The sequence below is a fragment of the Coregonus lavaretus genome (assembly GCF_964263955.1).
Source record: "Coregonus lavaretus genome assembly, contig: HAP1_SCAFFOLD_48, whole genome shotgun sequence".
Taxonomy (NCBI): Eukaryota; Metazoa; Chordata; class Actinopteri; order Salmoniformes; family Salmonidae; genus Coregonus; species Coregonus lavaretus.
In genome coordinates this window covers 2720757-2731193 of record NW_028163311.1, presented here as the reverse complement: position 1 = coordinate 2731193, position 10437 = coordinate 2720757, and positions in this window count along the sequence as shown.

The following is a 10437-nucleotide window of genomic DNA, read 5'->3' as shown; positions in this document are numbered from 1 at the left end:
CTCCTGTATATTATGAGTACAGCGACTGCAATTAGAAGACATCATGTTAATGTTACTACTTAGCTTCAGCTGTTACAGCCTTATTCTAAAATTGATTAAATTGTTTTTTGCCCTCATCAATCTACACACTACCCCATAATGACAAAGCAAAAACAGGTTTTTAGACATTTTTGCCAAACTATTAAAACATTTAAAATGGATTCAGACCCTTTACTTAGTACTTTGTTGAAGCACCTTTGGCAGCGATTATAGCATTGAGGCTTTTTGGGTATGACACTACAAGCTTGGCACATCTATATTTGGAGAGTTTCTCCCATTCTTCTCTGCAGATTCTCTCAAGCTCTGTCAGGTTGGATGGCGAGCGCTGCTGCACAGCTATTTTCAAGTTTCTCCAGAGATGTTCGATCTAGTTCAAGTCCGGGTTCTGGCTGTGCTACTCAAGGACATTCAGAGACTTGTCCTGAAGCCACTCCTGTGTTGTCTTGGCTGTGTGCTTAGGGTCGTTGTCCTGTTGGAAGGTGAACCTTCGTCCCAGTCTGAGGTCCTGAGCGCTCGGGAGCAGGTTTTCATTAAGGATCTCTCTCTGTACTTTGCTCAGTTCATCTTTGCCTCGATCCTGACTAGTCTCTCAGTCCCTGACGCTGAAAAACATCCCGACAGCATGATGCTGCCACCACCATGCTTCACCGTAGGGATGGTGCCAGGTTTCCTCCAGACGTGGTGCTTGGCATTCAGGCCAAAGAGTTCAATCTTGGTTTCATCCAACCAGAGAATCTTGTTTCTCATGGTCTGAGAGTCTTTAGGTGCCCTTTGGCAAACTCCAAGCGGGCAGTCATGTGCCTTTTACTGACAATTGGCTTCCGTCTGGCCACTCTACCATAAAGGCTTGATTGCTGGAGTGCTGCAGAGATGGTTGACCTTTCTCCTATCTCCAGAGGAACTCTAGAGCTCTGTCAGTGGCCATCGTGTTCTTGGTCACCTCCCTGACCAAGGCCCTTCTCCCCCAATTGCTCAGTTTGGCCGGGCGGCCAGCTCTAGGAAGAGTCTTGGTGGTTCCAAACTTCTTCCATTTAAGAATGATGGAGGCCACTGTGTTCTTGGGGACCTTCAATGCTGCAGACATGTTTTGGTACCCTTGCCCAGATCTGTGCCGTGACACAATCCTGTCTCGGGGCTCTACGGACAACTCCTTCGACCTCATGGCTTGGTTTTTACTCTGACATGCACTGTCAACTGTGGGACCTTATATAAACAGGTGTGTTCCTTTCTAAAATCATGTCCAATCAATTGAATTTACCAAGGATTGGCTCGAATCAAGTTGTAGAAACATCTCAAGGATGATAAATGGAAACAGGTTGCACCTGAGCTCAATTTCGAGTCTCATAGCAAAGGGTCTGAATAATTATGTAAATAATATAGTTCTGTTTTATTGTCACACCCTGGCTCTGGGACTCTATATGTTGAGCCAGGGTGTGTTCATTCTATGTGTTGTGTTTCTATGTCGGGAGTTCTAGTTGTATTGTATTTCTATGTTGGCCAGTGTGGTTCTCAATCAGAGGCAACGAGTGTCAGCTGTGGCTGGTTGTCTCTGATTGGGAACCATATTTAAACAGTCTGTTTTCCATTCGTGTTTGTGGGATCTTGTTTCCGTTTTGGTTTGTTCCTTGTTGGCTATGTTAAACCGTAGGACTGCACGTTTCGTTTTGTTGTTCTTATTATCACTGAAGATAATAAAGATTAAATATGTTCGTTCATCACGCTGCGCCTTGGTCTACTCTCTACGACGATCGTGACATTTATTTTTTATGTATTAGCAACATTTTCTAAAAACCTGTTTTCGCTTTGTCATTATGGGGTATTGCTGAGGATTATTTTTGTATTTATATTTTTTAATCCATTTTAGAATAAGGCTGCAACGTAACAAAATGTGGAAAAAGTCAAGGGGGTCTGATTACTTTCTGAATGCACTTGTTAGCAGTTGATGTTATTCTTCAATAACACAGACCCCAAAGCAAATCAGGGGGAGAAAAATATATTTATTCAAAGAGAACCAATCATTTTTTATGCTGGAAAGTAGATTGTAGATGTTTATTCTTCCCTGTTCTCAGTGTTTTCTCCCTTGCCTATGGTTGACCAATTAGAATTCCTTGCAATAACATTGGTCCAATGGCCAAATACCAAGTATTCCCATTTCAGGCTCCATGTATAGACCATTTGGACCAATGCTAACTTGCCACATGTAGCTATGAGTCCTGGACTGGAACCCCTACATAGATACTAAACAGATGTTGAACTGAAAAACAACTGTTTCCATTGATCGTTAATTCCCTGTGTTGTATATTTATCTTGGAATACTCTTGCACACTGTATATAGGCTACTGTATCAATCATTCATTTGTTAATGTCATCACACACCATGCAAGTCATTGAAATGCAATCAAGCATTTTGGGTTTTAAAATAACAAAGCAACCCTTGAATAATTAGCGTAAACAATAAATAAACCGTTCCATTTCGGAAGTTGCATTCACGAATCAATGCAACTGTTTTTAGTCTTTGCTGTAATAAAGGCTTAACAATAAAACGTTACAACAGACTCTCTGGTACGCTTATCATTTATTTAGTATTTAGTTTGCTTCAACCTGTCAGACAAGCTCAGTGCATATGGTGGATTTGATTACCTGGATGTGCGTATATTCTTCAGCTTTTGTATTTGATTTGATTAAAACACACCATTCACCCTCTGAATGGCACACATACACAATCCATGTCTCAATTGTCTCAAGGCTTAAAAGTCTTTCATTAATCTGTCTCCTCCCCTTCATCGACACTGAAGTGGATTTAACAAGTGGCATCAATAAGGGATCATAGCTCTCACCTGGTCAGTCTATGTCATGGAAAGAGTTCATAATGTTTTGTACACTCAGTGCATATCACACCAATTGACTTTTTTTTATTCTGTTCACACAGGTGACATTGAGACATTCATTACATCCAGGGAGCAACAGCAGGAAGATCGCAGAGCTAAGAGGTCTCACCACTGCCCACATTGTGAGGAGATTTTCCCAATTCTATCAAAGCTAAAAATACACCTAAAAATACACACAGGAGAGAATCTGTATTCCTGCACTGACTGTGGGAAGAGCTTCACAGGATCTGACAGTTCATCAGAGAGTGCACACAGGAGAGAAGCCTTACTCCTGCTCTGATTGTGGGAAGAGTTTCTCTCGACTGGACAGCTTAAAAATTCATGAACGTATACATACAGGAGAGAAGCCTTACTCCTGCCCTGACTGTGTAAAATGCTTCACAAGATCAGCTGAGTTAAAAATTCATCAGAGAACACACACAGGAGAGAAGCCCTACTCCTGCTCTGACTGTGGGAAGGGTTTCTCTCGACTGGGCAACTTAAAAACACATGAACGTATACACACAGGAGAGAAGCCTTACTCCTGCACTGACTGTGGGGCAAGTTTCTCTCGACTGGATACCTTTAAAAACCATGAACGTATACATACAGGAGAAAAGCCTTACTCCTGCTCTGACTGTGTAAAATGCTTCACAACATCATCTGACCTAAATGTTCATCAGAGAACACACACAGGCGAGAAGCCTTACTCCTGCTCTGACTGTGGAAAGATGTTCTCTCGACTGGGCCACTTTAAAAAACATGAACGTATACACACAGGAGAGAAGCCTTACTCCTGCTCTGAATGTGGGGCAAGTTTCTCTCAACTGGGCACCTTAAAACAACATGAACCTATACATACAGGACAAAAGCCTTACTCCTGCTCTGACTGTGTAAAATGCTTCACAAGATTAGCTGAGTTAAAAATTCATCAGAGAACACACACAGGAGAGAAGCCTTACTCCTGCTCTGATTGTGGGAAGAGTTTCTCTCGACTGGGCAACTTAAAAACACATGAACGTATACACACAGGAGAGAAGCCTTACTCCTGCTCTGAATGTGGGACAAGTTTCTCTCAACTCAGCACCTTAAAACAACATGAACGTATACACACAGGAGAGAAGCCTTACTGCTGCTCTGAATGTGGGACAAGTTTCTCTCAACTCGGCTCCTTAAAACAACATGAACGTATACACACAGGAGAGAAGCCTTACTTTTGCTCTTAATGCGGCAAGAGATTCTCCTGATTGGGCAACGTAAAAACACACCAACGGTTACACACTGTAGAGAAGACTTATCACTGCACTGACTGGGAGACGAGATTCTACAGATTGGGGAATTTAAAAAGACACCAAAGTATACAGTGGGGAAAAAAAGTATTTAGTCAGCCACCAATTGTGCAAGTTCTCCCACTTAAAAAGATGAGAGACCTGTAATTTTCATCATAGGTACACGTCAACTATGACAGACAAAATGAGGAAACAAAAACCAGAAAAACACATTGTAGGATATTTAATGAATTTATTTGCAAATTATGGTGGAAAATAAGTATTTGGTCACCTACAAACAAGCAAGATTTCTGGCTCTCACAGACCTGTAACTTCTTCTTTAAGAGGCTTCTCTGTCCTCCACTCGATACCTGTATTAATGGCACCTGTTTGAACTTGTTATCAGTATAAAAGACACCTGTCCACAACCTCGAACAGTCACACTCCAAACTCCACTATGGCCAAGACCAAAGAGCTGTCAAAGGACACCAGAAACAAAATTGTAGACCTGCACCAGGCTGGAAAGACTGAATCTGCAATAGGTAAGCAGCTTGGGTTGAAGAAATCAACTGTGGGAGCAATTATTAGGAAATGGAAGACATACAAGACCACTGATAATCTCCCTCGATCTGGGGCTCCACGCAAAATCTCACCCCGTGGGGTCAAAATGATCACAAGAAAGGTGAGCAAAAATCCCAGAACCACACGGGGGGACCTAGTGAATGACCTGCAGAGAGCTGGGACCAAAGTAACAAAGCCTACCATCAGTAACACACTACGCCGCCAGGGACTCAAATCCTGCAGTGCCAGACGTGTCCCCCTGCTTAAGCCAGTACATGTCCAGGCCCGTCTGAAGTTTGCTAGAGTGCATTTGGATGATCCAGAAGAGGACTGGGAGAATGTCATATGGTCAGATGAAACCAAAATAGAACTTTTTGGTAAAAACTCAACTTGTCGTGTTTGGAGGATAAAGAATTCTGAGTTGCATCCAAAGAACACCATACCTACTGTGAAGCATGGGGGTGGAAACATCATGCTTTGGGGCTGTTTTTCTGCAAAAGGACCAGGACGACTGATCCGTGTAAAGGAAAGAATGAATGGGGCCATGTATCATGAGATTTTGAGTGAAAACCTCCTTCCATCAGCAAGGGCCTTGAAGATGAAACGTGGCTGGGTCTTTCAGCATGACAATGATCCCAAACACACCGCCCGGGCAACGAAGGAGTGGCTTCGTAAGAAGCATTTCAAGGTCCTGGAGTGGCCTTGCCAGTCTCCAGATCTCAACCCCATAGAAAATCTTTGGAGGGAGTTGAAGTCTGTGTTGCCCAGCGACAGCCCCAAAACATCACTGCTCTAGAGGAGATCTGCATGGAGGAATGGGCCAAAATACCAGCAACAGTGTGTGAAAACCTTGTGAAGACTTACAGAAAACGTTTGACCTGTGTCATTGCCAACAAAGGGTATATAACAAAGTATTGAGAAACTTTTGTTATTGACCAAATACTTATTTTCCACCATAATTTGCAAATAAATTCATTAAAAATCCTACAATGTGATTTTTGCATTTTTTTTTCTCATTTTGTCTGTCATAGTTGACGTGTACCTATGATGAACATTACAGGCCTCTCTCATCTTTTTAAGTGGGAGAACTTGCACAATTGGTGGCTGACTAAATACTTTTTTCCCCACTGTACATAAGAAGTGGTGGTGGATTGGATCAAATGAAGAAAGCGTAGAACACTATTGTAATCCTATTGTTTCTCACTGTTAGAGAACTGTGCAGAGAAAAGAGCGCATTATAGAATGTTAGCATCTCTTTACTTTACTGATCAGTGTTCACCTTGTCAGTTTTGGTGTGTTTTGTTTGTTTCTACTGTAATGATATTGAGATGACCTTGGAATTGCCCTTAGGGTTGAATATCCTCTGTGAGGCGTCTCACAATGGAGTCTGATGGTTGACTGGGTTGTACTGCTTCCCTCTGCAGTTTTCTGTGGGAAATGAGCTAGTAGACACAACATACACTGAGTGTACAAAACATTAAGGACACCTGCTCTTTCCATGACATAGACTGACTAGGTGAACCCAGGTGAAAGCTATGATCCTTAATGATGTAGTTGTGGTGTATTTATTATGGATCCCCATTAGCTTTCAGCAGAAAACAAGAAACTGCAGCTGCAGTGGGCTAAGGAATGAAAACACTGGACACTGGAGAATTTGAAAAACATTGCCTGGTCTGATGAATCCCGGTTCCTGCTGTTTCACACTGATGGGAGGACTAAGGTATGGAGAAAACCACGAGTACATGCATCCATGCTGTGTGTCAGCATTGCAGGCTGGTGGTGGTGGTGTGGGGTGTGTTTTCATGGCACACATTGGGCCCCTTGATAAAAGTAGAGCAACATTTGAATGCCACAGGATATCTAAACATCATTGCCAATCAGGTGCATCCCTTCATGGCAGCAGTTATCCATCTGCAAATATATTTTTTTCAGCAGGATTATGCCCCATGCAACAAGCCTTGTCCAGGAATGGTTCCAAGAACATGACAGTGAATTCCGCTAACTGCAGTGGCCTGCCTAGTCACCAGATCTCAATCCAATTGTGCATCTGTGGGAGGAGATGGAATGAGCTATTCGGGGTAGAGATCCACTCCCAGCCAACTTGACAGAACTGTGGGAAGCATTGCAGTCAACATGGACCAGCATCCCTTTGGAACGCTCTACACACCTTGGACAGTCCATGCCCCTACGAATTGAGACTGTTCTGAGGACAATGGGGTGTGCAACTCAATATTAGGCAGGTGTTCCTAATGTTTTGTACACTCAGTGTACATCAGATAAAGATGGTGTGATGATCAGTTTTCAGCATTAGTTTGGATGGATTATTTTATATTACTAAACAACTTTTGTTTAATGATAAACAGGCTATGAATTGACTACTTGTGTTTTGTAAATTGTCTTTTAAAACTAGATTCATTATTTTATTAATTGATTATGAATGTATTTGAATAACTGTATTGAAGTTAATTGATCTGGCGTGTTGGGCCAGTAACTGAAAGGTCGCTGGTTTGAATCCCGAGCCAACTAGGTGAAAATCTGTCGTTGTGCCCTTGATCAAGGCAATTAACCTCTATTGGTCCTATAAGTCGCTCTGGATAAGAGCATCTGCTAAATGACGAAAAATAATGTTTGTACATGAATTTATGCTGGGCAACTTCTTCTCTTGTGTATAATTAAATGAAACAAACAGTTTTAAGTGAAATATTTAGTGTCTATTTCAATCTTCTACCAACCATCCCTATGCCTGGTGTAGGCCTAGAAACATAGAGAGAAGATACGGCCAGATCTGTCACAGCCCGGAAGTAAAGCCGCACTGGGAGACACATTTGAAATGGAATACATTGACTACATGCAGCAGGGTGGAAAAAAATCACAATTTAAATATATTGTCGGAAGGGCTGTGGTCACCATTCATGTAATACATTAAATATATACATCAGACGGTATTGGGGAGCTATTTCATAGGGTTTTCACAAGTACATTATTTTCCCATTTCAATCTTATACCAACCAGATTTAATTTACAATATAGGGGGGTTGGCAACTAGGTTTGGCCTCCAGTCAATGTGTTGCTGAGCTTGTAGCTAGTCTGCGGGCCAGAACATAATTAGCCTATTAACAAATAGCCTATAGCTGCCCAATTCATAGTCCTACACAGTGAAGCTACACTACACATTTAACACGTGGTTAGTGGGCTAATCAATTCAATGACCATAACATAATAATGGGCTAATTATGGATGACTAGACTGAAGAGCCAAGAAGAGACGAAGCACGAAGACTTAGGACGAAAACGCCGTTGATATTCCAGTCATCAACGTCGTCTAAATGAGCACACCGGGAGAATTTCCACCCCCAAAAGCTATTTTCAGAGCTCAGTGCAGATGCACTTCCATGGCGGCCGGTGACCACCATGACTTATGTTTCTTGTGTTTCGGATCCCAGCATGCCAAGGAAGGCGTCTGCAGTCCCCCGAATTGCGCCTCCTGCGCCCCTCCTTTCTTTAAAGGAGAGGAAGCAGCGTTGGGCGTTTTTCAGGGAGGACATCCCCCTTGAGGATGTGTTGTCGATACTAGCCTCTGCTTCAGAGGCGTCGTCCGACGGCGCAGACTCGGGGGAAGATGGGGATTTTGAGGAAGGGTCTGGCATTCCAATGGAACAGTCGGACCCCGTCCCTCATACTTTCAAGCCCCCCTTTCCTTTGGAGAGCGAGAGGGCTTGTAGTCCTTATAGCGAAGGGGATACGAGCTCTGAGAGATAAGAAGCTCTCTCTTTCGCTGCAGCCTCTCTGAGAGCGGATTTTCCGGGTCTGATTGAGAGAGCTGCTCAATGGCTGGCAATAGAGCTGCCCCCTCTTCCCTCCGCACCGGAGGTTGATATGATGGAGGGCGGTCCTTATTCCAGGCCAAGGAAGGCGGCAGAGCCAGTGGCTCCTGCCATGCCTTCTTTGGCTAGGTACGTTGGAGGCTCGTGGGAGGCACCTTTAGCGGCGCGTTCGCCTGTAAAAGCTTATCTCCCATTCACGAGAGTGGAAGGAAGGCTTCAGGGTCAGGGAATCCCCAGGTTAGAGAGCGCCATGGCGGCGTATCTCGTACCGGGTTCGAGCCCTTGGCCCTCTTCCAAGAAGGCCACGTTGCCATCCCAGAAGGACCGACTCACAGCGTCGCTGTTAGAGAAGTCTTTTTGGTTGGGAGCCCAAGCTGTAGCAGCAGCTAACAACATTGCCCTCTTGGCGACCTCTCTGTCCCGTTTAACCACGGGTAAGACAGAGATGGCACCGGAGGAGGCGTTCAGAATTTCTGGCGCCATACTCCACCTTACAAAGGCGTCCGCAGTCTGCGCGGGGAGATCCATGGCCACTTCGGTGGTCGGGGAACGACACCTCTGGTTGTCTTTGACTTCCATGAAAGAGGCAGACAGGACGTCTCTCTTGAACGCCCCCCTCTCTGACGACGGCCTCTTTGGGGTCGCAGTCAAAGAGGCGACGGAGCGTTTTTCGAAGTTGGAGGAGGAGAAGAAGCAGTTGGCCAAGCACCTGCCGTTGGCAGGACGACTCGGCCCCCCTCCTCCCCAAAGGCCATCTACAGTGAGGGAAAAAAGTATTTGATCCCCTGCTGATTTTGTACGTTTGCCCACTGACAAAGACATGATCAGTCTATAATTTTTATTTATAAGTTTATTTGAACAGGGAGAGACAGAATAACAAAAAAAAAATCCAGAAAAACGCATGTAAAAATTTTTATCAATTGATTTGCATTTTAATGAGGGAAATAAGTATTTGACCTCTCTGCATAACATGACTTAGTACTTGATGGCAAAACCCTTGGTGGCAATCACAGAGGTCAGACGTTTCTTGTAGTTGGCCACCAGGTTTGCACACATCTCAGGAGGGATTTTGTTCCACTCCTCTTTGCAGATCTTCTCCAAGTCATTAAGGTTTCGAGGCTGACGTTTGGCAACTCGAACCTTCAGCACCCTCCACAGATTTTCTATGGGATTAAGGTCTGGAGACTGGCTAGGCCACTCCAGAACCTTAATGTGCTTCTTCTTGAGCCACTCCTTTGTTGCCTTGGCCGTGTGTTTTGGGTCATTGTCATGCTGGAATACCCATCCACGGCCAATTTTCAAAGCCCTGGCTGAGGGAAGGAGGTTCTCACCCAAGATTTGACGGTACATGGCCCCGTCCATCGTCCCTTTGATGCGGTGAAGTTGTGATGTCCCCATAGCAGAAATAGCATAATGTTTCCACCTCCATGTTTGACGGTGGGGATGGTGTTCTTGAGGTCATAGGCAGCATTCCTCCTCCTCCAAACACGGCGAGTTGAGTTGATGCCAAAGAGCTCCATTTTGGTCTCATCTGACCACAACACTTTCACCCAGTTCTCCTCTGAATCATTCAGATGTTCATTGGCAAACTTCAGATGGGCATGTATATGTGCTTTCTTGAGCACATATACATGTGCTGCAGGATTTCAGTCCTTCACGGCCTTACCAATTGTTTTCTTGGTGACTATGGTCCCAGCTGCCTTGAGGTCATTGACAAGATCCTCCTGTGTAGTTCTGGGCTGATTCCACACCGTTCTCATGATCATTGCAACTCCACGAGGTGAGATCTTGCATGGAGTCCCAGGCCGAGGGAGATTGACAGTTATTTTGTGTTTCTTCCATTTGCGAATAATCGCACCAACTGTTGTCACCTTTTCAC